Source organism: Mobula birostris, chromosome 14 (genome assembly GCF_030028105.1).
Source record: "Mobula birostris isolate sMobBir1 chromosome 14, sMobBir1.hap1, whole genome shotgun sequence".
In the NCBI taxonomy this organism is placed as follows: domain Eukaryota; kingdom Metazoa; phylum Chordata; class Chondrichthyes; order Myliobatiformes; family Myliobatidae; genus Mobula; species Mobula birostris.
In genome coordinates, this window is record NC_092383.1 from 86,583,137 (window position 1) to 86,610,554 (window position 27,418).

Here is a 27,418-nt window from a genome sequence, read left to right on the forward strand (position 1 = left end):
TTTCAGTCTTCGTCTGTCCTGTGTTTTGTGATATCACACCGGAGGAAATATTGTATCATTTCTAAATGAGAATAAAAGAGGACTGCATGTCTTCATAATCTAAAAAAAAGTGTGACAGCTTATGGACTCAGCCAATCAGATTACACTTCAATTTCAAAGTTCAAAGTTCAAAGTACATTGATTATCAAAGTATGTATACTATATACAACCCCGAGATTCATTTTCCTACAGGCAGCCACAAAACAAAGAAACCAAATACAACACATTTAGAAAAAAAACTGTCAAATCGTGCAAACCATAAAAGTAAGCAAATTACATTCAGAACTGAAATTCGTGAAAATGAGTCACAGACACAAAGCCAGTCATCACTGCAGCCAATTTAGGAGCCCATTAATTGAAGGCCACAGCGTCAGTTCAGGACAGAGATATATCAGCCTTGTGGAGCTTAAGTTGAACACTGGCCTATCCCTCACCTATGACAAACATTGCTGTAGTGTTTTACAAGAGATTTGAGCGTTTATTATCCTGTTCAGAATCATGAAATGCAGCAGCCTTGTTTGTATCTCTAAATCCATTCTTTCTAGTCCTTTCAATATTCGATAGGATTCAATGACGTACCCCTTCATCAAAATCAAAGTAAAAATTTGTTATTAGAGTACATACTTCTCACCACATATAACCCTGAGATTCTTTTTCTGCGGGCATACTTAGCAAACCTACAGAACAGTAACTGTAAACAGGATCAATGGATAAGAAACTGTGCAAACTTTGACTTTCACTTTGACTTTATTGTCCCCAAACTTGGCCACAAGGTCATCAACACTGTCATCCAAATCGTTGACATGAAATGTGAAATGAAGTGGTTCCAACACAGACCACTGTGGAAAACCTTGAGTCATTGACAGTCAAACAGAAAGGCACCATTTTGTTCACGCTCTTTGCCTCCTGCCAGCCAGCCGATCCTCTTTCCATTCTAGAATCTTTCCAGTACTACTGTGGTTTCTTCTTCAGCAGCTTCAAGTGTGGCACCTTGTCAAAGGCCTTCTAAAAATCCAAGTAAGCAATATCCACTTTGTCTATCCTGCCTGTAATTTCCTCAAAGAGTCTTAACTGATTTTTCAGGCTAGATTTCCCCTGTATGAAACCATATTTAATCATGTGCCTTCAAGTAACCCAAAACCTCATCCTTGATAATGGACTCCAACACCTTCACAACCACTGAAGTCAGGCTAACTGGTCTTTAGCTCCCTTTCATTTGCCTCCCTCTATTCTTAAAGAGTGGAGGAACATTCCCAATTTTTCAGTCCTAGAAAACCATTCCAGAATCCAGTTATTCTTTAAAGATCACTTCTTATGCCTCCACAATCTCTTCAGCTGCCTCCTTCAGAACACTGGGGTGTAGTCTATCTGGTCCAGGCAACCTATTGACCTTCAGACCTCTCAGTTTTCCAAGCACCTTCTCCTTAGTAGTAGCAACTACACTCACTCCTGCCCCCTGACATTCTCGAATTTCTTTCATACTGCTTGTTCAGAGTCCTTCCTTTTGTTTATATGACAGTGTCACTGTCTCACAACTGGACACCCATTCTCACATCTTCAATGCAGAAGTCACAAGTATGAATGGAATTCTTTCTTTTTCATGGAGGTGCAAGTCCAACTATGTTTGAGATGCTCCACATCTTCCAGGAGGAAGTGACAGACTTAACTGTTTACTGCACTTTATTTCTACCCCATGGAGGCTGCAATGTGTAGCTTCTACAAATGCAAAGACATACCTTACTCTCACTAGAAGTATAAGAGCAGCAGTAACAGAGTAACAAAAAGAAATATTTAAATGTATCCTCTCTTGAAAGTAGAACTTACTGGTGCCATTGATTTCTGTCACGTAACTGCAGATCTCTCCGTTGTTGAAGACTGTCACTTTTTGCACTGTATTTTACTCCAAGCTTACTCGAGGCTTTGCAGTAATATTGATGGTGCTGCTGGTTGAAGGATTGACAACATAGAGCCTGTTTATTGGTATCTGAGATCTTTGGATGCCCAGATGAGGTTTGTTCATACCATGTGTACTGAATGGGAAGGGATCCCTGGAGAGACTCACAGGAAACTGACACTGAGCCCCCAAGACGGGAGACATTTGCTGGTGACAGATATCGAAGCACAGGAACAGACACAGGTTCTGTGGGAAGGAATTCAACAATCAGACTCTGAATGAACATCTGAAAATCAAACACTCTTCTGCCACTTTATTAGCTACACCTGTTCATCTGGTCATTAATGCAAATATCAGATTAGTCATTTATGTGGCAGCAACACAGTCCATAAAATCATGCAGACATGGTCAAGATGTCTGGTTGCTGTTTAGGCAAAACATCAGAATAGAGAGGAAATGTGCTCTTAGTGACTTTGACTGTGGAATAATAGTTGGTGGCAGATGGAGAGGTCTGAGCATCTCAGAAACTGTTGACCTCCTGGGATGTTCAGGCACAACTCTCTCCAGAGTTTACACAGAACGGTGCAAAAAAACCAGAAAGTATCCAGTGAGCAGCAATTCTGTGATCAAAAATGCCTTCTTTATGAGAGAGGTCAGAGGAGAATGGCCGGACTGGTTCAAGCTGACAGAAAGATGACAGGAGTTTAAATAACCATGTGTTATGACGGTGGTGTGCAGAAGAGTATCTGAACCTTGAAGTGAGTGGGTCAGAGCGGCAGAAGACCATGAATGTACACTCAGTGGCCTATTTATTAGTTATGAAGATACCTAATGAAGTGGCCATTGAGTGCTTAAAGGCAGCAACTTGTGAGATATCCGTCACATGTTTGGTGGCTTTCATGAGAAAATGACCTGCCGTAGAAAGGGAAATATTTGGCACTGATATTAATGCAATGGTAGTTAGGGATGGACAGTGTCTGGACAAAGATCTTGTAATCTGTGCAGAGGCTGAGCAGGAGGAGGAGAAGAATGCTGTTCTTCAGACACATCCACGAGATGGGCATTTCTCCATTCAACAAGCTTCACCCTGGGATCAGCACATTGTCACTCCCCAGGACATCTAATGCACAGACCCTTCCCGGAGAAAACATGGATGAGACATTTATTCTACTGAAGGGACAAAGTCAATCACTGAGAAACCTACCTTCATGTACTTCTAGATGTAAATAATATCTCGTATCAAGACCTGGTGTTCTAATTCCACAGCTGTACCATCCTGTATCTCCAGAGTGGTGATCATCCACAGTAACAGTAAATATTTTCTGTTCTGGGTTATCTGTGATTGACACTCGTCCACTCCGTCTGTGCTGCCCATTTGTTTCCACTAAAACTGAACACAGTGGAGTCCATCCATCACACCAATACTTTTTGTGTGAGCGGTGCTTTTCTTCATAGTGACAATCGATTGTGATCGCTCTTCCCAAAACTCCTTTTACATATTTCTCTGCCCACAATGCACCTGAAACTGAGGGAGGCATTTTCAGTTTTGAGGGGAAAGGACCAATTAATGCAAACTAATATTTTTGAACATGACGATAAAAAACCCGTCCAGGTCACGTCCAGCAAGTGGCACGTGTTACCACGGCTAATGATTTTGGTGTGAAGTGCAGTCAGTGCTGTTACTGTGTCAGCTGTGTCAGTGCTCTCTCCCCTGTGTCAGTACATTGTGGGTTCACTTCCCACTCCAGAGCCCTGAGCAGAAACCCAGGGCTGACCCTCCAGTGCAGTACTGGGGGACAGCGGCAATATTAAACTTTCAATTACCTCCTATCAGCCCTTCAAATGTACACAAAGTTCCCAAAGGATTAATTTGGAATACTCCCAGATTTTTGTGTGTGTGTGTCTCAGATTCCAGGAAATTGGAACTGGAGGCGGAGCCTAACGGCAACTCCTTTGCTGACATTTTGGAAACATCTCTATTTCTATCTTTTGATAGCTCTTTTTTCCCTCTCAAGATTCTTCTGTAGTCCCTGACCTGAAGGTTACACACTCAATTCAGTTCTTGGTGGAAATGGGACCTGCTTTCGGGGCCTCACGACTGGTCGCTTTTCGATATGCCAAGGATGCAGCCTGGAAGGTCAGCGCGCCTTCAGGGTGCCGGCTTTTCGTGGCTCTGGAGGCAGGCGGATTCAAGGCTGGTGAGTCGTGGGAGTACACGGAAGATCGTAAGCGGCGAGCTGGCTGCAGGTTGTGTGCCCAGAGGCCCGAGCCTTTTGGGCACAGGGCTTGGAAAATACAACACAACAGAATTTTAACACCATAAATCAGCAAGTCGCTTTGTTATGCCTCCCTTCTACCTGTGAAACAGGGACACCTCTTTTCCCTTATTAGGGAGCGAGAGCGCCTGCGGTATGTTGAATTACCGGGTGAATGAATAGTCTTTGGGGTACTGCAAGTCTGTGTCTTTATTTATGCTTTGCTGCATGCTTGAGTGCTCAGTGGGTGGGGTGTTGATGCTTTTTTGCTGGTGGGGGAGGGGGGATCATTGCTTTGCTGCTGCTTATGCGTGAGAGGGGGAGTTGGGGGGTTCTTTGGGGTTCTAACATTTAATTGTCATTCATTCTTTGAGGCATTCCTCTGTTTTTGTGGATGTATGCTCAGAAAAAGAATTTCAGGATGTACATTAAATGTATCTATTGAAACTGATTGAGCTGGAAGTTGGTAGGATCATTTGAGATCATGTTTCAGTCCTCTCCATTAGGCTGGTGTCCTGATTTACTCCTCACTTACAGACCAGTTTATAAACTGCAGAAAGAAACCCCTCATGATGTCTAAAACCAGGCCCTCTGGTTCTGATGGAAACTTTATATTTTGTACCTATCAAGTATTTCTCTGTGTAATTAGAAGGTGGTGCAATAGTGGTCATTAGTACTTTAGTGTCTAGAAATCCAGGTGCAATTTTAATTTCTTTAAGGATACATTAAGAGTTTATGTAGATAATTTATTAATTATTTCTGGATTAAAAACACATATCAATAATGATAATGATCAACTACCAGACTGTCAAAATCCCATCTGGATCAGAAAGGCCTTTCAGGACAGAAATCTTTCATCCCTACACACCCTGGTTTACCTTTGACTCTAGATCTAGTAATGTTCTTTACTAATTGCCCCACTGAAATGGTCCAGGAATGACACTGATTTCAAGACAATAATCTCATAGTGATCCCTACATTGTGAAATCAGATTCCAGAAATGGCAGACCTGATGTTCTCGCTTAACAGCCACCAGGAGATTTCTCCACCTGGACATATTCTCTCCTGACTGACTCCATACTATTCCCCTTTTCTCCTTATCTGCTTCACCTCTCACCCACTTGAAACTCCACACCTTCCCCTCTCCATTCTATTTGCCGACTGTGCTTCACCCCTCCTCAATCCCCTACCACCTAGTGGACCCAGTCTCACACCTCCCCCTCTTCTATTTACACTCTATCCCTCTCCACTCACACGTGACGCAGGGTCTCGACCCAAACCGTTGACATTTCCCCTCTCCCTGAAAGAAGCTGCTTGACCCATTGAGTTCCTCCAGGAGTGAACTCTGAACTCCAGTTTCTGACATCTTTAGTGTCTACAGGTATTCAAATACTGTTCTGAAAATGGTGTATGACCCCCAAACCAAAACTGATGATGCAAATGTCCAGCGCAGTTTGTTACTCACCGGGTAGGAAACCAATCAGAAGAACTGAAGTCCACATCTTTTTATTCGCAGAGACCCAGCCAGGACCTATCTGTCCTCAGAGAGAAATAGCTGGGAAATAAAAATGAGGAAGAAAGCAGCAGGGAGTTTGATCAAAAACCACAACTGGAGAGTAGGAAGTGACGATCTTCAAAGCTTTTAGCTATATTTAGCAAGAGAGAAACTTTCAAACAGTTCCCAAGGATTAAATTAAATGCTGAGAAGAGCTAAAATATCAGGATTAGAAAATATATCAACGGGATGAGTTGCAACATAAAAGGCAGACAAAATTGAAAAGAGTGAATACAGGACTGAAGGTGTTATATCTGAATGTGCGCAGTATACAAAATGAGGTAGATGATCTTGCAGCACAGTTGAGGATTGGTAGGTGTGATGTTGTAGGCATCACTGAATCATGCTGAGAAAAGATTCTAGCTGGAAATTGAATGTCCTGGGATACATATTGTATCGAAAAGACAGGCAGGAAGGAAGATGAGGTGGGCTGGCTTTATTGGTAAAACATGAAATCAAATCATTAGAAATAGATGACATATGGTCGGGCAGCTTTGAATCATTGTGGGTAGAACTAAGGAACTGCAAAGGTAAAAAGACACTGATGGGAGTTGTATACAGACACCCAAACAGTAGTAAGGATGTGGTCTGCAAGTTACAACAGGAGATAGAAAATGCATGCCAAAAGGGCAATGTTACAACAGCCACAAAATGCTGCAGGAACTCAACAGGCCAGATAGCATCTATGGGCCAAAATGTCGACTGTACTTTTTTCCATAGATGCTGCCTGGCCTGCTGAGTTCCTCCAGCATTTTGGGTGTGTTGCTCAGACTGCCAGCACCTTCAGGTTTTCTCGTGAATGTTACAACGGTCATGGGAGACTTCAGTGTGCAGGTAGATTGGGAAAATCAGGTTGGTGCCGGTTTCCAGGATGGAGAATTTCTGGAGTGCCTATGAGATGTCTTTTTAGAGCAGTTTGTGGCTAAGCTCACTAGGGGATCAGTTATTCTGGATTGGGTGTTGTGCAATGAACCTGGATTGATTTGACAGATTAAGGTAAAAGAACCCTAAGAAAAACTAATCATAATATTGTGACACCGCCCCTGAATTTCTAATGACCAGCACTATTTATTGCTCTTGTGTTCAAATGTTTTTATGGGATTATGGTGGGAAGTTCCAGTTCTTTTATTGTTACATTTTAGCTTGGATTATACAGTTATTTGCTTGTGTATTTGTGGGTCACCCTAACTGCAATGGAGGTGTGTGATGGTTACCTCCCCCATCTGTATGAGACTGGTTGGGTTCACTCTCCGGGTCATGGTTCCTAGACTGTTTTGGGTTTATAACAATACAATGGTTGTTGAGTTCAATGAGTTTCCTCGTCTGTCATTGTGGACCAAATGTTCGCCACGTTGGTATCAGGAGTGGGATGCAAAATTGACAATGAGATTGAAGGGCTACGACGTTGTATAGAGTGCCTTAAGACACGCGTAATAAGTCCAGGGCCGAGCAGTATGCCTGCCCCGTACCGAGCTCATGAGATGAGACCCCAGGGAGGACCTGGGAACCGAGCTTCGTGCCTTCCCAGGGAGCCCCGACGGAGAGAGCGTACCAGTCAACCCAACCTGGCGGACACGGCGGAGCGCAACACCCGCCTCTGTCACGACCCGCACCAGGGAATGCAAGATGTCGTAGCCATGGGAGGATGGGCATGAGGCAGATGCTGCTGGAGCAAGAGGAAGACCAAAGGGCCTCAACGATTAGCGCCACAAGATCAACCCTGGAGCTCCCCAGATACAACAGTCCAGCCGCCCGGAGCAAGTCAAACTTGCCTCATGGCACAACAGGTAGAGCCCGCCGAGGTGGCTGTGCACTTTTCCGTGGTGCTGGAGGGGTAGACCCTGTGAGCCCTCATCGACCTAACGCTAGACAAGCAGCATGACTATCGGGCCCTTGTATCAGTGCTGGAGCGCTGTTTCGAGCAATGAGGGAAGAACTGTGCCACAGACGGTGCAGTACGGAGAAAGCTTGGGGGCCCCTGCGGCAGATCACAGCCACTGTACTCAGCAAGGCTACCGCCAGTTCCCTCCTGCAGCCCAGGAAGAGCTTGCCCTCTGCACTTTTGTAAACGCCTTCGGCAGCATGTTTGCCCAACATCGGCAGAATCATTGGCTGGGGCAGAGAGGGCAGAAGCAATCTTAGTCCCCCAGAGACATCCCTTTTGAACAGCGATGAAGAGGTAGGAAATAGGTGTGATGTAGAAGGGGCCTTTCATGGAAACTCAGCATACAGTACTCCACTTCATTCCCTCTCTAAAGGCTGTGCCCACTCTTTAAAGTAACTCTTAGAGCTCACCTCTTCTGAATTCTTTTCCCTCCGTTGGTGCAATTTCAAGAGCTCTGATGTGATTTCACTTTGCTTTAGTTAGATGTGAGGGGAAACCTACTGAATGGAATTACACATTCACAATGGGTAAAAGCCACGTCGGAACTGTTCCTAAACCAACTCGGCTCCACTTTGACAGGAAATGGTCTGTGTAAGTAGACAACCGCTGTAGTTTCTATTTCTCATAGAATCATAGGGCAAAGTAAATGGACAGGTCACACTTGTCTAAGGAGAAGACATTTTTATCTTACCTAATTCACCTCCATATCCTAACTCTGCATACTTTTGCACAGATTCTCAGTTGCTAGCTTCCCAATATTCCTGTTCACCTGGTTAGATCTTTCAATGTTAGTCAAAGTGTGATCTATCCAGATTCATACTGTGCGATTCCCTGAGGCAGATGAAGTCTTAGAGTGTCATGGTCCAGTCAGTGAAGTCTGCATTTCTGTTCACGGTCCAGTCCATCAATGCTTGTTCTGGGTTTTCCTGTTTTCTCTCTTGTTCTGTTGGGTGCCTTAATTGAGGCACCTGATTCTCAATTCGGCCTGGCACATAAATACCTCTGCAAACCTAGGGATTGTTTTGGCTGGACTGTTCCCTTCCCTTCCTTCTGAAACCTTTGCCTGCAACCTTGTCAAGTTCAGCCGCCGGAGTGAGACCAGAGCCTTGCCGTGCCAAGAGAGGGAACAATCTGTCATTGAGTTTGGAACTGTCTCTTTGTGTCCCTCTGTTTAGTTTCCATGTTCTGTGTACAAGTCCCAACCCTACATCTTGTGCTTCCCAAGGAGGAGTCCTGACTCTGTGGTTCCTGTTCCTGTGCTCAAATCCAAAGCTCTCTGTTGCTGTGTTCCAAGACCAAGTCCAGGCGCCGTGTTCCAGCCTTGTCTAAGTCTGATCTTTGTGTCCTTATCCAGTTCTGGTGCCTCGCCCAGCCCAGTGCTGGAGATTCCTCATCCTGTGCTGGATCGCCCAATCCAAATCCTCAGCAGACATCCCTGCCCTGTGCTCCAAGGAGGAGTCCCAGCTCCGTACCCAAGAGCCTAACCAAGCCGAGTCCAAGAGCCGAGCCAAATCTAGTTCAAAAGCCACGTCCTGTGCTGGAGTTCCCTCATCCAGTCCAGGAGTCCCTCGGCCTATCCAAGCCACATTCAAGAACCTCGTGCTGTGCAGGAGTTCCACATCCTGTCCTTGCCGAGATCCTAGTCCTGAGTCCCAGCCTAGACCCGGGTTCTGGTTCCGAGTCAAGACTCAGGTTCCAAGTCCCAACTAAGACCCAGGTTCCGGGTCTTTGTCCAGGCTCTGGTTGCAAGTTCCTAGTCCAGGCTCTTTGTTCCTCATTCCACATCCGGGTTCCGTGCTTCTAGCCCAAGTCCTAGCCCAGGCCCTGAATCCTCGCCCAGGGCCTGTGTCAATGTCCAGCATTGTTTCTTCCCTTGCTTTCCTGACAAACCTAGTCCTGTTCCTAGAACTTCAGTGTCTGTGTCTTGCATTTGGGTCCGCTACCAGAGCCCCCCTTGTAACAGAGAGAGCTTCAGTACAAGGGATAACAATTCTCACATGTCACACTTGTTGGAGAAACAATACAGGATCAGAATCAAAATCAAGTTTCATATCACTGGCATACTGTATGTCCTGAAATTATCTGTATCGGCACCATCTTGGAGTTTAACTAAACAATGTTAATTGTTCAACTGCCTGGACTGCTGAGCTCCCCCGGCATTTTGTGTGTGTTGTTTCATTGTTCAATCTTAATTTCATTGCAGTGCGAGGGTTGAGATGATCCAAGAATGTGGCTGATTTATATTGTCCTGAATTTTCGTTGCTGATTTTGCAATTGTTTATAAACACTGAATTTCACATTGTACAGAAATGGATAAATGATAAAAATAATTCAGTATAGATAGAGAGCTTTTGTTACTTTGAGTTTGTTACATGTGTTTTAGGAGAAAACAGTGCAGTATATTAGCCATGAATGTATGTCTGCTTAAATTCTGTACATTGGGATATAGTATGAGTGCTGACTCTGTTGTATCAGTCACTACTGTCATCTGTGTAATTTTCACTCTCAGCAAAAGATGTGGTTAGAACTTCTGTCTTCTTTATTTATCTTCCCAAACAGAATATAGGGAAGTACCAGTAGATGCTATATATAAACAAATTGTTCTACCCTCTTCCTGTATTTTCCCATCACTTTTTGGAAAACTTCTCAATAACCATTGTGCTATATGCTGATGAGAGCAAGTGCAGAGATGCAAAATATCTTCAGATCAGCATTTTTGTTTCAGCAAGATCACTGAACAACAATAATAATTCCATGAAGTAAAGGCCTTTTGACCTTTGTGTTTAAAATTAATCCCAATCCTGTGCACAGCTGTAAACACAACTATGGGATCATAAAATGTTTTCCAGTTGGTTTTTGGGAAGTTATCAAAGAACTGAGGCTTTATAAGGTATTGGTCAGACTGCACTTGGAATATGTTGAACAGTTTAGGAAACCCTATCTATGAAAGGATGTGCTGTATTTGGAGAGGGTCCAGAGGAGATTCATGGGAATGATCCCAGGAATGAGCAAGGTTAACACATGAGGAGCGTTTGATGGCTCTGGGCCTGTACTTGCTGGAGTTTAGAAAAATGAGGGGGAAATTTCATTGGAATCTCTTGAATAGTGAAAGGCCTGGATGGAGTGTATGTGGAGACGATGTTTCCTATCATGGGGGAGTCTCCGATACAATGACATCCCTTTTGAACAGAGATGAGAAAGAATTTCTTTAGTCAGAGAGTGGTGAACCTGTGGAATTCATTGAAAAAGAAGGCTGTGGAGACTACGTCATTGTGAATATTTAAAGTGGATGTTGGTGGTTCTTGATTAGTAAGGGTGTTGAAGGTTATGTGGAGAATGGGGCTGAGGTGGATAATAAGTCAGCCATTATAGAATGGTGGCACAGACTGATAGGCTGAATGGCCTAATTATGTTCCTGGAATATTGTCTTCTGGTCTTATGCTCTTAAGTGATGGAACAATGAAGGCAGATGATGGAACAATTTGTTTAGTCATAGTCATAGTCATAGTCGTAGTCATACTTTATTGATCCTGGGGGAAATTGGTTTTCGTTACAGTTGCACCATAGATAATAAATAGTAATAAAACCATAAATAGTTAAATAGTAATATGTAAATTATGCTAGGAAATAAGTCCGGGACCAGCCTCTTGGCTCAGGGTGTCTGACCCTCCAAGGGAGGAGTTGTAAAGTTTGATGGCCACAGGCAGGAATGACTTCCTATGACGCTCAGTGTTGCATCTCGGTGGAATGAGTCTCTGGCTGAATGTACTCCTGTGCCCAACCAGTATGTTATGTAGTGGATGGGAGACATTGTCCAAGATGGCTTGCAACTTGGACAGCATCCTCTTTTCAGACACCACCATCAGAGAGTCCAGTTCCATCCCCACAACATCACTGGCCTTACGAATGAGTTGGTTGATTCTGTTGGTGTCTGCTACCCTCAGCCTGCTGCCCCAGCACAAAACAGCAAACATGATAGCGCTGGCCACCACAGCCTCGTAGAACATCCTCAGCATCGTCCAGCAGATGCTAAAGGACCTCAGTCTCCTCAGGAAATAGAGACGGCTCTGACTCTTCTTGTAGACAGCCTCAGTGTTCTTTGACCAGTCCAGTTTATTGTCAATTCTTATCCCCAGGTATTTGTAATCCTCCACCATGTCCACACTGACCCCCCGGATGGAAACAGGGGTCACCCGTACCTTAGCTCTCCTCAGGTCTACCACCAGCTCCTTAGTCTTTTTCACATTAAGCTGCAGATAATTCTGCTCACACCATGTGACAAAGTTTCCTACCGTAGCCCTATACTCAGCCTCATCTCCCTTGCTGATGCATTCAACTGTGGCCGAGTCATCAGAAAACTTCTGAAGATGACAAGACTCTGTGAAGTAGTTGAAGTCCGAGGTGTAAATGGTGAAGGGAAGGGGAGACAAGACAGTCCCCTGTGGAGCCCCAGTGCTGCTGATCACTCTGTCGGACACACAGTGTTGCAAGCACACGTACTGTGGTCTGCCAGTCAGGTAATCAAGAATCCATGACACCAGGAAAGCATCCACCTGCATCACTGTCAGCTTCTCCCCCAGCAGAGCAGGGCGGATGGTGTTGAATGTACTGGAGAAGTCAAAAACCATGACCCTCTCAGTTACATGAGGCATCCATTGGTACTTCCTTAAATTCTGTTTTGTAAGTCATGTAAAGAGCACAGAAGTTCTCAGCATATCCACTGAGAATTGCTTTGGGATGTCCTCAGAAAGGGAAAGGGCCCCTTTCAGAATCAGAATCAGGTTTGTTTTAACTGTCTTCTGATGTAAAATTCCCTGTTTTGCAGCAGAAAAAAAAACGAGCAAGTTCATTCCCTCAGACTATTAATGAGTTTGGGTTTAACAGGTCCAGATTCACAAGTGGGACCACTGTAAATGAAATTATCTCGGGCTAATCAAATCCCATCAGATAACCCTGACCTGTAGAGGTCAAGAGCTCCTAACAGACTCTAGTGTTTTTGCTTCACATCCTCACACAGCAGGTGAAGACTATTGTGTCATATTCCTCCTTGTCAATGAGGCATTTCAAAGTTTAAAATTCAAATTAAATTTATTATCAGAGTACATATATGTCACCATATACTACCCTGATTGTAGTTACAATAATGAAGTTCACCTTCTGTTTTATTTCCAAGACATTTTATTCTATGTATGTACATTTATGGGTTACAGGTGCATGTTAGTACTGAGAAAAGTTACACTATCTGTTTGCAGGTTTACACCCTGATGACCAATGCAAGCTGCAATAATTTGCAGCTCACTCATTTTAATCAGCACCAACTTTATTTTCATGCTTGAGTCTCTTTCTCACTCCATTTCTTCAACATGCATTACAATAGGACAGTAGTCGTGCACCTTATCAAAGTTCAAAAAGAGCTGCTGCGCTCTTGTTAGAGAAACGTCACTCTGAGACAATATCCCCTGCACCATCAGTCTTCAGGACGGATATGTCACTCAGAGATTTGCACTGATATTATTATTATCATTATTATTTATTTTTGTGTATCTATGTGCTTTTTTAACTATATGTGTTGTGTGATGTGTGCTGTGTGTAACTGTCTTCTGTGTTTTTCACCTTGGCTCCGGAGGAACATTGTTTTGTTTAGCTGTTACATGTGCATGGTTGAATGACAAATAAACTTGAACTTCAGATTGAACTTGAAAAGGTCCTTTGCATTTTCTAACTTCATGATTATAATGACAATAGTGTAGTTCACCTCTTATTTTCAAGACCCTTTATTGTACATTCATGGGTTACAGTCACAGATCAGTACTGAGAAAAGTTACACCTTCTATTTGCAGATTCACACCCTGATGAACAATGCAAGCTGCAAAAGTTTGCAGCTCACTCATTTTAGTCAGCACCCAACTTTTATTTCCATTGCTCATTCTTCTTTAAAACCTTTGTACAGTGACCAGAAATTTTCATGCTGTGTCTCTTTCTCACTCCATTTATGCAGATAGGGGATTCTGCAGCAGCAAAAGAAACAGCAGGATAGTGTGTTGCCTCCTGTGTGCTAGGGTTCAGGATGTCTCAGAATGGTTGAAGAATATTCTTGAAGGGGAGCGTGAGCAGCTGGAGGTCACAGTACATGTTGGTACCAATGATATAGGCAGGAGAGGGGTAGAGGTTCTGCGTCGTACATTTAGGGAGTCAGGAAGGAGGCTGAAGAGCAGAACCTCCAAGGTGGTAATCTCCAGATTACTCCTGGTGCCATGAGCTAGTGAAGGTCAGAACAGGAAGATAACACAGATGAATGAGTGGCTGAGGAGATGGAGCAGGGGGCAGGGTTTCAAGTTCTTGAATCATTGGAACCTTTTCTGGGGAAGGGGTGACCTGTACAAGGGGGACGGGTTGCACCTGAACTGGAGGGTAACTAATATCCTGGGAGGGAGGTTTGCTCATACTATTGGGGAGGGTTTAAACTAGATTTGCAGTGGGGTGGGAACCGAAGTGAAGAGGCAGAGGATGTGGTAGTGGTGCAAAAGTCGGGACAGCTTGTAGGAAGTTTGTGAGGGAGGAGAAACAGATGATACAGCAAAGATGCATTCAGCCAGATGGTTTGAGATGTGTCTATTTTAATGCAAGGAGAATCATAGGCAAGGCAGATGAACTTAGAGTGGGGAGCAATATGTGGAACTATCATGTTGATGTGACTACAGAGACTTGGATGTCTCAGGTGCAGGAATGGCTGCTGAGTGTGCCGAGTTTAGAGGTTTTAAAAAGGACTGGGAGGGAGGCAAAAGAGATGGGGGAGAAGCATTGCTAATCAGGGATAGTATTACGGCTGCAGAAAAGGAGGAAGTCTTGGAAGGATTGTCTACTGCGTCATTGTGGGTGGAAGTCAGAAACAGGAAGGGGGCAAAAATTCTGCTGGGTGTTTTTTATAGACCATCACCCAATAGTAACAGAGACATCGAGGAGCAGATAAGGAGGCAGATTCTGGAATGGTGCAAAAATAAAAGGGTTGTTGTGATGAGTGATTGTAACTTTCCAAATATTGACTAGCATTTCTTTCGAGCAAGGGGTTTAGGTGGGGTGGAATTTGTTAGTTGTGTTCAGGAAGGTTTCCTGATGCAATACGTAGATAAGTCAACTAGAGAAGAGGCTGTACTTGATCTGGTATTGGGAAATGAACTGTCAGGTGTCAGATCTCTCAGTAGAAGAGCATTTTGGAGATAGTGATCACAACTCTTTCTGCTTTACCTTAGCGCTAGAAAGAGACAGGAGCAGACTATTTGCAAAAACATTTAATTGGGGTAGGTGAAATATGATACTGTTTGGTAGGAACTTAGGAACATAAATTGGAAGCTGATGTTCTCAGGGAAATGCATGGCAAAAAAGTGGCAAGTGTTCAGGGAACATTTGCATGGCGTTCTGCATGGGTATGTTCCATTGAGGCAGGGAAAGGATTGTGGGATAAAAAAGTCACGGTGTACAAAGGATGTAGAAAATCTAGATAAAAAGTAAAGAAAAATTTACAAAAGGTTCAAGAAACTAGGTACTGTTAGAGCTCAAGAAAATTACAAGGGTGCCAGAAAGGAGCTCAGGAATGAAATTAGGAGAGCCAGAAGGGGCCATGAGAAGGCACTTGTAAACAGGATGAAGGAAAACCCAAGGGCGTTCTACAAATATGTGAAGAACAGGAGGATGAGCCATGTGAGAATAGGACTAATCAGGAGCGATAGTGAAAAACGTGTATGGAGTCAATGGAGATAGCGGAGGAACCTAATGAATACTTTGCTTCAGTATTCACCAATGAAAAGGACCTTAGCAATTGTGAGGGTGACATACAGCAGATTGAAACAGTTGAGTGAATAAACATTAAGAAAGAGGATCTGCTGGAGCTTCTGAAAGGTACTAAGTTAGATGAGTCACCGGGACCGATCGTGATATACCCCAGGCTACAGGGGGAAGCGAGGAAGAAGATTGCTGAGATTCTGGTGATGATTTTTGTATCATCAATAGGGACAGGCGAAGTACCAGAGGACTGCATGGTTGCAAACTTTGTTCACTTGTTCAGAAAAGGGATTAGAGATACTCCAGGAAATTATAGACCAGTGTGTCTTACTTCAGTGGAGGGCAAGTTGTTGGAGAAGATCCTGAGAGGCAGGATTTATGAACATTTGGAAATATATTGTCACCAGATTTGGATATGGCCCAAGTGCAGAGTGAGAGAAACTGAAGTGGTTCGATATTTCACAGACTTTAATGTGAACGATGTTAGAAAGGAAAAAGAAAACAATAAACGTTAGGCCAAACAGGGCCATTGACTAAAACACTCAGATGGAAAGTGGAGCCTACAGTGCGGCTGAAAAGAACAACTAAGAATAAAATGAATACCGCTTGTCTTCACAGTCAGTTGACAGTCCAATTTCTCAGCCAAGGCAGAATGCAGGTAATGAAGTGTAGCTATGTCCATGACCAAGTCTCGACAAATACTATGACTGGAGTTAAATACTATCACAATGAAGTAACAATTAGCTGACACATGCACATTCATGAGTGCAATTGCCGAATCTCCTGCGCTGCCGAATCCGTGGTTCTAACAGACGTAATCTGATTAGGGAGAGTCAGCATGGCTTTGTCAAGGGCACATCAAGCCTTATGAAAATATTGAGGCATGGGATCCAAGGAGACCTTGCTTTGTGAATCCAGAATTGGCTTGTCCACAGAAGGAAAAGAGTGTTTGTATATGGTTTGTATTCTGCATGGAGGAGGGTGACCAGTGGTGTTCCACAGTGATTTGCTCTGGGACCCCTCCTCTTTGTGATTTTTATAAATGACCTGGATGAAGAAGTGGAAGGGTGGGTTAGTCAGTTTGCTGATGACACAAAAGTTGGGGGTGTTGTGGATAGTCTGGAGGGTTGTCTGAGGTTAGAGTGCGATGTCGATAGGATGCAGAACTGGACTGAGAAATAGCAGATGGACTTCAACCCAGATAAATGTGAAGTGATTTATTTCAGGAGGTCAAATTTGAAGACAGAATATAATGTTAATAGTAAGACTCTTGGCAGTGTGGAGGATCAATGTGATTTTGGGATCTGTGTCCATAGGGGACTCTAAGCTGCCGTGCAGGTTGACTGTGTTGTTAAGAAGGTGTATGGTATTTTGGCCTTCATCAACCATGGGATTGAGTTTCAGAGCTGTGACGTAATTTTACAGCTATATAAGACCTTAGTTAGACTTCATTTGGAGTACTGTCTTCAGTTCTGGTCACCTCACTACAGGAAGGATGTGGATACTCTAGAGACAGTGCAAAGTAGATTTAAAAGGATGTTGCCTGGATTGGAGATCATGCCCAATGAGAACAGGTTGAGTGAACTTGTCCTTTTCTTCTTGGAGTTACAGAAGATGAGAGATGACCTGAAAGAGGTGTGTAAGATGATGAGAGGCATTGATCGTGTGGATAGCCGGAGGCTTTTACCCCAGGCTGAAATGGCTAACATAAAGGATCATAGTTTCAAGGAGTTTGGAAGTAGGTACAAGGTCTAAGTGAGAGGTAAATTTTTCCACACAGAGTTGTCATTGTGCAGTATGCACTGCCGGCAATGGTGGTGGAGGTGGGATTCAATAGGGTCTTTTAAGAGACTCGTAGATAAGTAAATGGAGCTCAGAAAAATAGAGAGCTATTTGGAAATTCTAGGCAGTTTCTAGAGTAGGTTACATGGTTGGCACAACTTTGTGGGCCGAAGGGCCTGTAATGTGCTGTAAATTTCTGTGATCTATGCTCAAAAATGCGTTACTGTAGATAAGTAATCATGCACCTTATTAAAGCTCAAAAAGTTTAAAGTAAATTTATTATCAAAATTTGAAAATATCACTATATATGAAGAAAGTGTAATTCTGAAAAGTGGAGAAAAAGAAAACAGTTCTGTTATTTGTAGCAACACACACAAAATGCTGGGGGAATTTCACAGGCCAGGCAGCATCAATGGAAAAGAGTACAGTCAATATTTCATATAGATTAGTAGAGTACAGGATGAGTCTTTCGGCATACAATACTCAGACAATCTATGTTCCATGATCAGTCTAATTCATCCCTCCTACATAGCCCATAACACATTATTTTTCATACATACATGTGCGTGCCTATCTGCAAGTCTCTTAAATGTTCCTATTATATCAGCCTCTACTCCCATGCCTGCCATGCATTTCAGGGACACACCAATCTGTGTAAAAAAAAACTTGCCTGTTATATTACCCCTAAACTTTCTTCCAATCACCTTAAATGGACGTCCTCTGGTATTGGTCATTGTCACCACGGGAAAGGGGTGCTGGCTGTCCACTCAATCTATGGCTTACACTCTACAATACTCCAAGGGTGATCAAATCAGAGTTTTACAGAGCTGCACCATTACCTTGCAGCTCTGGAAATCAGTCCCCAGTGCATCACACACCTTCTTTAACATTCTTTTAACTCGTGCAGCAACTTCGAGGAATCAACATACTTGGACCCCAATATCCCTCTGTACCTCCACATTGCTCAGAGTTCTGCCATTGACCTTGCAATCTGCCTTCAAGTTCAATTGTCCAAGGTGTACTGTCCTCTTATTTTTGTCTCCCCGACATGCTCTTTGTATGAGTCCTACTTTATTGCAACTTCTGCAAGTTTCACCTTTAAACCTGCATTTATTTGGTGAATGTGAGCCCCTGACACAATGCTAACACAATTTGTTCAGCCTGGCCAGTTTGTGTTCGGATATTGCAAATTGTTTACACTAACTTTCATTCTTGACTACAATTCAATTGCATCCCTGTCTGTGGTTTCCTTTGAAACAACAATTTTAGATGTTCTGTTGAATGTGAGTTGTGCTTCAGTTAAGAGCTATTTTTGACTGCTTTCTTGTAAGATTCCACAAACTAAATAATCTTTCAGTGCATCATCAAGCCCAGCATTGAGCTGATAATACTCAGATAATCTCTTCAATTCAGCCACAAACGCTGAAGTGGACTCCCCTTCTTTCTGATTCTGCAAATGAAACCTAAAGCTTTCTGTAATTGATAATAACATTGTTTCTAAATGTTCTAAATTTCTGCTGGTTTGTTTGGAGCAGTCTAAATTTCAAAGCAAACTGTATGCCTTTAAAGGCAAAGTACTCAGCAAAATTGGCACTTGTTTCTCGGTATCTATTATATTTGCTTCAAACTATTGTTGAATTAACTCAGTATACACAGTCCGATTGTCTGGTGTGGAATCAGACGAGCCCGTCTTTCTGATGTAGCTAGCTGTTTGTGCTGTTTTAAATGATAATTAGCGTCTGGTTCTCACTCTTTATGAATGGATGAATTCTTCTGATTTCTGATGTTTTCAAAACTTGATTGTGTTCTCCATTCAGAAGAACATGTGCTGTGCTGCTTTTCTATTAATTTGGACCACCTCTGCACGTGCTGGGCTACAATTTCTTTTACTTGCAATGTTTCTTTACTTCAAATCTTTTGCTGCACTTCAGCAGGTTGACAGCCATCTAACATTCATTTTAAAGATACGTCGTCACCAATGCTATGTTTTGTAACTTCAAAACATCAATCTAATTCAAAAGAAGATATGGGAGTCAGGGAATGTGGGTCTAACTTCGTTCTTCATTTCAAACGAGGCGTGCATGTATCATGTGAATTGCATACATCATCATGCTAGCTCATATTTTATGATCTTATGGTCTTGATTCCATTAAGAAAATCCAGGAGCCTAAATGTGATCTGTTCACTACGTTTGAATTTCATTCTCAACTAAACCAAAAGGATAAATTACTTATTAATATCAACAATTTATTAATAAGAATATTAACAGATTATTTATTAGTTATTGAAACATACAACAACAACCTCAGGCATATGAATCCACAGTGTGATCGCGGGACCATCGCAGCACGAGGAGGAACGAGGGGCTCGGGAGAGCGCTGAGAGCTGGGAAGCAGCTGAGGAGCTGAGGTGAGTGTGCTTGAAAAGGAGCGTGGAGGGCAACTGAAGGATTAATCAGAGTGTTGATTAGTTGATTGGAGGAGTGAGTACTTGAGATAATTGGCAGGGACAAATATAAGGAGGGGCAACTAAAGAGGAGCGGCCAGTGTGTGAGTGGCTCCGGGTAGGAGTGGAGCTTTGAGGCTTTGGCGAGCAGAGGCTGAGGACAAGCTTGCTCCCAGTGAGGTAAGGCCGGGTAAGTTCCTTTAATTAATTTAATTAACTTAGGAGTAGGTAATGGAGGCAGCAGTTAGGGCAGTCGAGTGCTCCGTTTGCAGTATGTGGGAAGTCAGGGACAGCACAATTATCCCTGATGACTACACCTGTAAAAGGTTCATCCAGCTGCATCTCCTGACAAACCGAGTTAGGGAACTGGAGCTGGAGCTGGATGAACTTCGGATCATTCCTGAGGCTGAGGCAGAAATAGACAGGAATTTCAGGGAGACAGTCACCCCTAAAAGTCAGGAGGCAGGTAGTTGGGTGACTGTCAGTAGAGGAAGGGGAATAGACAGAAAGAGCAGAGCACCGCAGTGGCCGTTCCCATCAACAATAAGTATACCAATTTGGATACTGTTGGTGGAGACGACCTACTGGGGACAAGTTGTAATGGTCACGTCTCCGGCACCGAATCTGGACCCTCAGCTCAGAAGGGAAGGAGGGAGTAGAGGAGAGTAGTAGTGATAGGGGATTCAATAGTTAGGGGGACAGATAAGAGGTTCTGTGGAAGAGATCGAGATCACGGATGGTCTGTTGCCTCCCTGGTACCAGGGTCTGCGATATCTCAGATCGAGTTCTCGGCCTTCTCAGGAGGGAGGGTGAGCAGCCAGATGTCGTGGTCCATGTAGGGACTAATGACGTGGATAGGAAGGAGGATTAGGTCCTGCAAAGAGGGTTTAGAAAGTTAGGTGCAAAGTTGAAGGACAGGGCCTCCAGGGTTGCAATCTAGAGATTGCTACCCATGCCACGTGCTAGTGAGGCTAGAAATAGGAAGATAATGCAGCTAAATACGTGGCTGAGGAGATGGTGCAGGAGGCAGGGCTTCATGTTTCTGGACAATTGGGCTTTGTTCCAGGGAGGGTGGGATCTGTTCCAATGGGACGGTTTGCGCCTGAACAGGAGGGGGACTAACATCCTTGTGGGTAGGTTTGCTAGTTCTGCTGCAGGGGGTTTAAACTAGATTTGCAGGGAGAGGGGAACCAGAGTGTTAGAGCAGATAGTGAGGTGGAGGAGGATAAAGGACATGGGAGAACTGCATGTATAAACAGAAATCAAAGGTTTGGCGGTGACAGAAATCTGCTCAGGTGCATCTATTTCAGTGCAAGGAGTATTGTAGGTAAGGCAGATGAGTTTAGGGCGTGGACTGGCACGTGGGATTACAACATTATTGCTGTTAATGTGACTTGGTTGCAGGAGGGGCAGGACAGGCAGCTCAGTGTTCCGGGGTTCCATTGTTCCAGATGTGACAGAGGGGGAGGGATGAAAGGGGGAGTGGCATTACTAGTCAGGGAAAATATCACAGATGTGCATAGACAGGACAGCCCGGAGGGCTCGTCTACAGAGGCCATATGGGTGGAGCTGAGGAACAGGAAAGATGTGACCACACTAATAGGGTTGTATTATAGACCACCCAATAGTCAGAGAGAATTGGAGGAGCAAATCTGTAGAGATAGCAGACCGATGTAAGAAACAGGAAGTTGTAATAGTAGGGGATTTTAACTTTCCACGTATTGACTGGAACTCTCACACTGTGAAAGGGCTGGCTGGCTTGGAGTTTGTCAAATGTGTTCAGGAAAGTTTTCTAAATCAATATATAGAGGTACCAACGATGAAGGATACAATACTCGATGTCCTACTAGGGAACCAGACAGGTCAGGTGACAGAAGTATGTGTAAGCAAACATTTTGTGTCCAGTGACCATAATAACCATATAACCATATAACAATTACAGCACGGAAACAGGCCATCTCGGCCCTTCTAGTCCATGCCAAGCGCTTACACTCACCTAGTCCCACCGACCTGCCCATAACCCTCCATTCCTTTCCTATCCATATAGCTATCCAATTTTACTTTAAATGACAATATCGAGCCTGCCTCTACCACTTCTACTGGAAGCTCCTTCCACACATCTACCACTTTCTGAGTAAAGAAGTTCCCCCTTGTGTTACCCCTAAACTTTTGCCCCCTATCTCTCAACTCATGTCTTCTTGTTTGAATCTCCCCCACTCTCAATGGAAAAAGTATATCCACGTCAACCCTATCTATCCCCCTCATAATTTTAAGTACCTCTATCAAGTCCCCCCTCAACCTTCTACACTCCAAAGAATGAAGACCCAACTTGTTCAACCTTTCTTTGTAACTCTGGAGATGAAACCCAGGTAACATTCTAGTAAATCTTCTCTGTACTCTCTCTATTTTGTTGACATCTTTCCTATAATTCGGTGAACAAAACTGTACATAATACTCCAAATTTGGCTTTACCAATGCCTTGTACAATTTTAACATTACATCTTAACTCCGATACTCAATGCCCTGATTTATAATATCATTATAAATCAGAATGTTATTATAAATTATAATGTCATTAGTTTCAAGTTAATTATGGATGAGGATAGGTCTGGTCCTCGAGCTGAGGTTCTAAATTGGAGAAAGGACGATTTTGTGGAAATGAGAAAGGATCTAGGAAGAGTGGGTTGGGATAAGTTGTTTTCTGGCAAGGGTGTGTTCAGTAAGTGGAAGGCCTTCAAAGGCGAAATTTTGAGAGTGCAGAGTTGGCATGTTCCTGCCATGATTAAAGCCAAAGCTAACAAGCATAGGGAACCTTGGTTTTCAAGGGATATTGACGATCTGATCAAGAAAAATAAAGAAGTGTATAGCAGGTATAGGCAACAAGGAACAAATGAGTTACTTGAAGAGTATAGAAAATGTAAGAAAATACGAAAGAAGGAAATCAGGAAGGCAAAAAGAAGACATGAGGTTGCTTTGGCAGATAATGTGAAGGTAAACCCGAAGGGTTTCTACAAGTATATTAAGAGTAAAAGGATAGTAAGGGACAAAATTGGTCCCCTAGAAGATCAAAGACCAATGAGAAAAATGGGCCAGAAAATGTTAGATAGAATTTAATGCAGCCAAGTGTGAAGTGTTCCATTTTGGAAGGACAAATCAAAGTAGGACATACACAGTAAATGGTAGGGCACTGAGGAGTGTAGAGGAACAAAAGGGTCTAGGAGTTCAGATGCATAATTCCCTGAAAGTGGTATCACAGGTAGACAGGGTTGTAAAGAAGGCTTTTGGCATCCTGGCATTCATAAATTAAAGTATTGAGTATAGGAGTTGGAATGTTATGGTGAGGTTGCATAAGACATAGGTGAGGCCAAATTTGGATATTGTGTACAGTTCTGGTCACCTAACTATAGGAAGGATATCAGTAAGATTGAAAGAGTGCAGAAAAGATTTACGAGAATGTTGCTGGGTCTTCAGGAGTCGAGTTACAGGGAAAGATTGAACAGGTTAGGACTTTATTCTTTGGAGCATAGAAGAATGAGGGGAAATTTGATACAGGTTTACAAAATTATGAGGGGTGTAGACAGAGTAGATGTGAGTAGGCTCTTTCCACTTAGATTAGGAGAGATAAATATGAGAGGACATGGCTTTAGAGTGAAAGGGGAAAGGTTTAGGGGGAACTTCTTCTCTCAGAGAGTGGTGGGAGTGTGGAATGAGCTGCCATCTGACATGGTAAATGCAGGCTCACTCTTAAGTTTTAAGAATAAATTGGATAGATACATGGATGGGAGAGGTCTGGAGGGATATGGACTGGGTGCAGGTCAATGGGACTGGCGGAATAAAGTTTTGGCACATACTAGAAGGGCCGAATGGCCTGTTTTCTGTGCTGTAGTGTTCTATGGTTCTAACAGCATTTAATAGAGTAAAATGTTCTTCAGCAGTTCACAGCCATGATAGGGTTAAAAATTGTTGCCTGTGCCACAAAAAGAAAACAATGTGAAAAGGTGCCATATAATTGAGATCTGCGGAGGTGGCATGTTGGAAATGGAATGCTCAAAAAAGTTAATGTCCTGAAGTATGGTAACATTATTTCTTCACCTTCATGAAGTTGATAATGAATGATGAGAGGTTAATTCTCCATAAATGTTAAATTTGCAGAAATTCTGAAGAAGTATGAATACTTGATCCTGTTGCGAGATTTCAACACAATCTGTGTGATCCCAAAGCCTTCACTTTACCTTATAGACCACTCTGGGAGGATCTGATTCATCAGGTTTCTGTAAAAGGCAACGGTCAAATCATCAGACTCATTGACACTGGGAACTCTGCTTTAGAGTTGTATCTGGAGCTTGGACTCCAATATATTCACATCAAACATTCTGCACACATACAGTTGTCAACATCTTGTCAATATCATCTGCAGATAGCTTTGGATTGACCATTGGATAAGAAATAGTCAATGTGTTTAAATATCTTCCCTCAAATGATCAGTATATTTGAAAGCAAATTCCATTGATGTCCAGAAACCTACCTTAGTTTCCCTTGTGAACCATGAGACTGAAATAGTGCAGATCAGCAGCAGTGTGAAGAGCAGCCAACGACCAACCTTCCATATCATGAAACTGAGCAAAGGGGAAGAGATACAGAACTGATGAGACAAAACGAGATGGCTCTGTGTTTGAAACATTTACCTCCTGTTTCCTCTGTAACCTTAGTGGAGTGGAGCTCGGTAGATAAGCACAGGCAGACGAGTTTAATTAGAAGAGTAAACTAGTGTTGACAGAACGATGAGTAGGAGAAAGGAGAAAAACCTGATCATCATCTGGAACAAAACCACATTTTCTCGAGGCAGTGGCAACATCTTGGATTGCAGTCATTCATTGATACTATTATGATTGTTGGAATTCCTGAGTATGCCCGCTAGAAAATGAATCTCAGGGTTGTATAATAAATTTATTTTGAGCTTTGAAATCTTTTCTGCATTACATCTAGTTCAATAACATTTTTTTTTAGCAGAATACCAACTTCTCCTCTCATGTGTCATCACTGATTATTATTCTTCCATATTGTTCACTTTGCCCATTTGTATTCACTAACAATGTGCTCTGGCAGTCCTACATGAGGCACAAATACTTTGTGTGTGAACGGTATATTGGTGCATAGTGACAATCGATTGTGACCACTCTTCCCCACAACTCCTCTTATTTATCTTCTGCCCATAAACCACACAAAACTGAGGGAGAAATTCTTCAGAAAATTTACAGGTAAAATTAAATTTACACAAGTAGATTCAAGATTGTTTAATGTCATTTCTTGTATACAAATGTAAAGGAGAACAAAATCATTGTTCCTCTCGATCTGAAGCAGCACAAAAACAAAAAAAAAATAAAGAAAGCAATAATAATAATAAAAGATGTTTTACTTAAAGCCTCTTTTGCACATTGGACATTTGTCGGACTTTGTTGTGTGTGGTTTGTCATGGATTCTATTGTGTTTCTTTGATTTGTGCATGTGTGAAAGAAGATGAATCTCTAGGTCGTTTATGGTGTATATACTTTGATAATAAGTTTACATTGAATTTTGAACTTGGAAAGTGGCTAATGGGATGACTGATGGAATTGAACTCAGGCAGTGTGAAATGATGAATTTTGGGAAATTGAACAAGGGCAAACCTTACGCAGTAGAGAACTAGGTGTGCAACTACACAGATACCTGAAAATGGTAAGACAGATACCTGAAAGTGGCAACACAGGCAGACAAAGTGCTGAACAAGGAATATGACCAGCTTGCCTTCATATGATGGGGCATTAATACAGTTGCGATGGCATGTTAGAGCTATAAAGGACATTGTCACCATCTCATCTTGAATACTCTGTGTAGTTCCATAGGAAGAGTGTGATTAAATTAGAGAAGGTACAGAAAGCATTCACAAAGATGCTGCTAGGACTGGAGGGTTTGGGTTATGGACAGGCTCGGACAGTTTGAAACTTGGATGTGCAAGTTCAACTATGTTTGAAATGCTCCACATTTGAATGGAGTAAGTGACAGATTATAACATTGCATTAAGGTAGTACAAGGGGAAACAGTAAGAGAATGCAGAATAAAGTGTTACAGTTACAGAGAAAGTGCCATGCAGTAGACAATAAGCTGCAAGCCCAGTTAGATTATAAGATCAAACACCCATTTTATCATACTACGAGAGCATCCAATAGTTTTGTAACAGTGAGAAAGAAACTGTCCTTGAAGCTTGTGGTACATGCTTTCAGACTCTTGTAATTTCTGCCCAATATCAGGGGAGAGGAAGAGAGTACGTCAGTGGCTAAAAGATGGCTGCTATTGAGAGCTGAATGTCCAAGGATCTACTGTGTATTGGAAAGATAGGTTGATAGGCAGAAGGGGTGGTGTGGCCCTGTGTATAAGAAATAATATTAAATCATTAGAAAGGGATGACAGAGGATTGGAAGGTGTAGGGTCTCTATGAGTTGAGTTAAGAAATGTCAAGGGTAAAAGGACCCTAATGGCAGTTGTGTACAGACCTTCAAACTGCAGCTGGGATGCGGATTACAAACTTCAGCAGGAGATAAAAAAGGCATGTCATAAGGGCAATATCATGATAACCTTCAGGGATTTTTACATGAAAACGTCTGGGGAAAGCCAGGTCAGTACTTGACCTCAAGAGAGAGGATTTGTAGAATGTCTAAGGCATAGTTTTTTAAAACAGCTTGTTATTGAGCCCACTTGGGGATAGGTTGTGCTGGATTGGGTGTTGTGCAATGATCCGGAGGTGATAAAGAGAGCTAAAGGTTAAGGAACCCTTAGGGAACAGTGATCACAATATGATCATTCACTTTGAAATTTGAGAAGAAGAAACTAAATTCAAATGTGTTGGTATTTCAGTGGAATAAAGGAAATTACAATGGCATGAGAGGGGAACTGGCCAAAGTTGACTGGAAAGGGACACTAGCAGGAAGGACAGCAGAGCAGCAATGATTGGAGTTTCTGCGAAAAATGAGGGAAGTGCAAGGCAGATATATTCCAAATAAGAAGAAATTTTCAAATGGAAGGATGATACTACCATGGCTGACAAGTGAAGTCAGAGCCAAAGTAAAAGCAAAAGAGAGGGCATACAAGGAAGCCAGAGCTAGTGGGAAGATAGAGAATTGGGAAGATTTGAAAGACTTACAGAAGGAAACTAAGAAGGTCATTAGGAAGGAAAAGATGAATTATGAGAATAAGCTGGTAACTAATATCAAAAAAGATACTAAAGGCTTTTTTAAGTATATAAAGGGTAAAAGGGAGTCGAGGGTAGATATAGGGCCAATAGAAAATGCCGTTGGAGATATTGTAATGATAGACACAGAGATGGCATATTTTGCAACAGTTTTCACAGTGGAAGACCTCTGCAGTATACCTGATATTCAAGAGTGTCAGGGAAGTGAAGTATGTGCAGTGAAAATTATGACTGAGAAGGTGCTCAAGAAGCTTAATGGTTTGAATGTGGATAAATCTCCTGGACCTAATGGAATGTACCCTTGGGTTCTGAAGGAAGTAGCTGGAGAGATTGTGGAGGCATTAGCAGTAATCTTTCAAGAATAAATATTTCTGGCATTGTACCAGATGACTGGAAAATTGCAAATGTTATTCCGCTATTTAGGAAGGGTGGGAGGCAGCAGAAAGGAAACTGTAGGCCTGTTATCCTGACATCAGTGGTTGAGAAGTTTTTGGAATTGATTGTTAGGGATGAAATTACAGAGTACCTGGAGGCATATTGCAAGATAGGCCAAAGCTAG

The 27,418-nt window shown here is 42.7% G+C and overlaps 1 pseudogene; it reads right to left on the bottom strand.

Annotated features, from left to right (window-relative positions):
- LOC140209405 (uncharacterized) overlaps window positions 1–27,418 on the bottom strand; it is a 110,139-nt pseudogene that overhangs the window by 20,664 nt on the left and 62,057 nt on the right.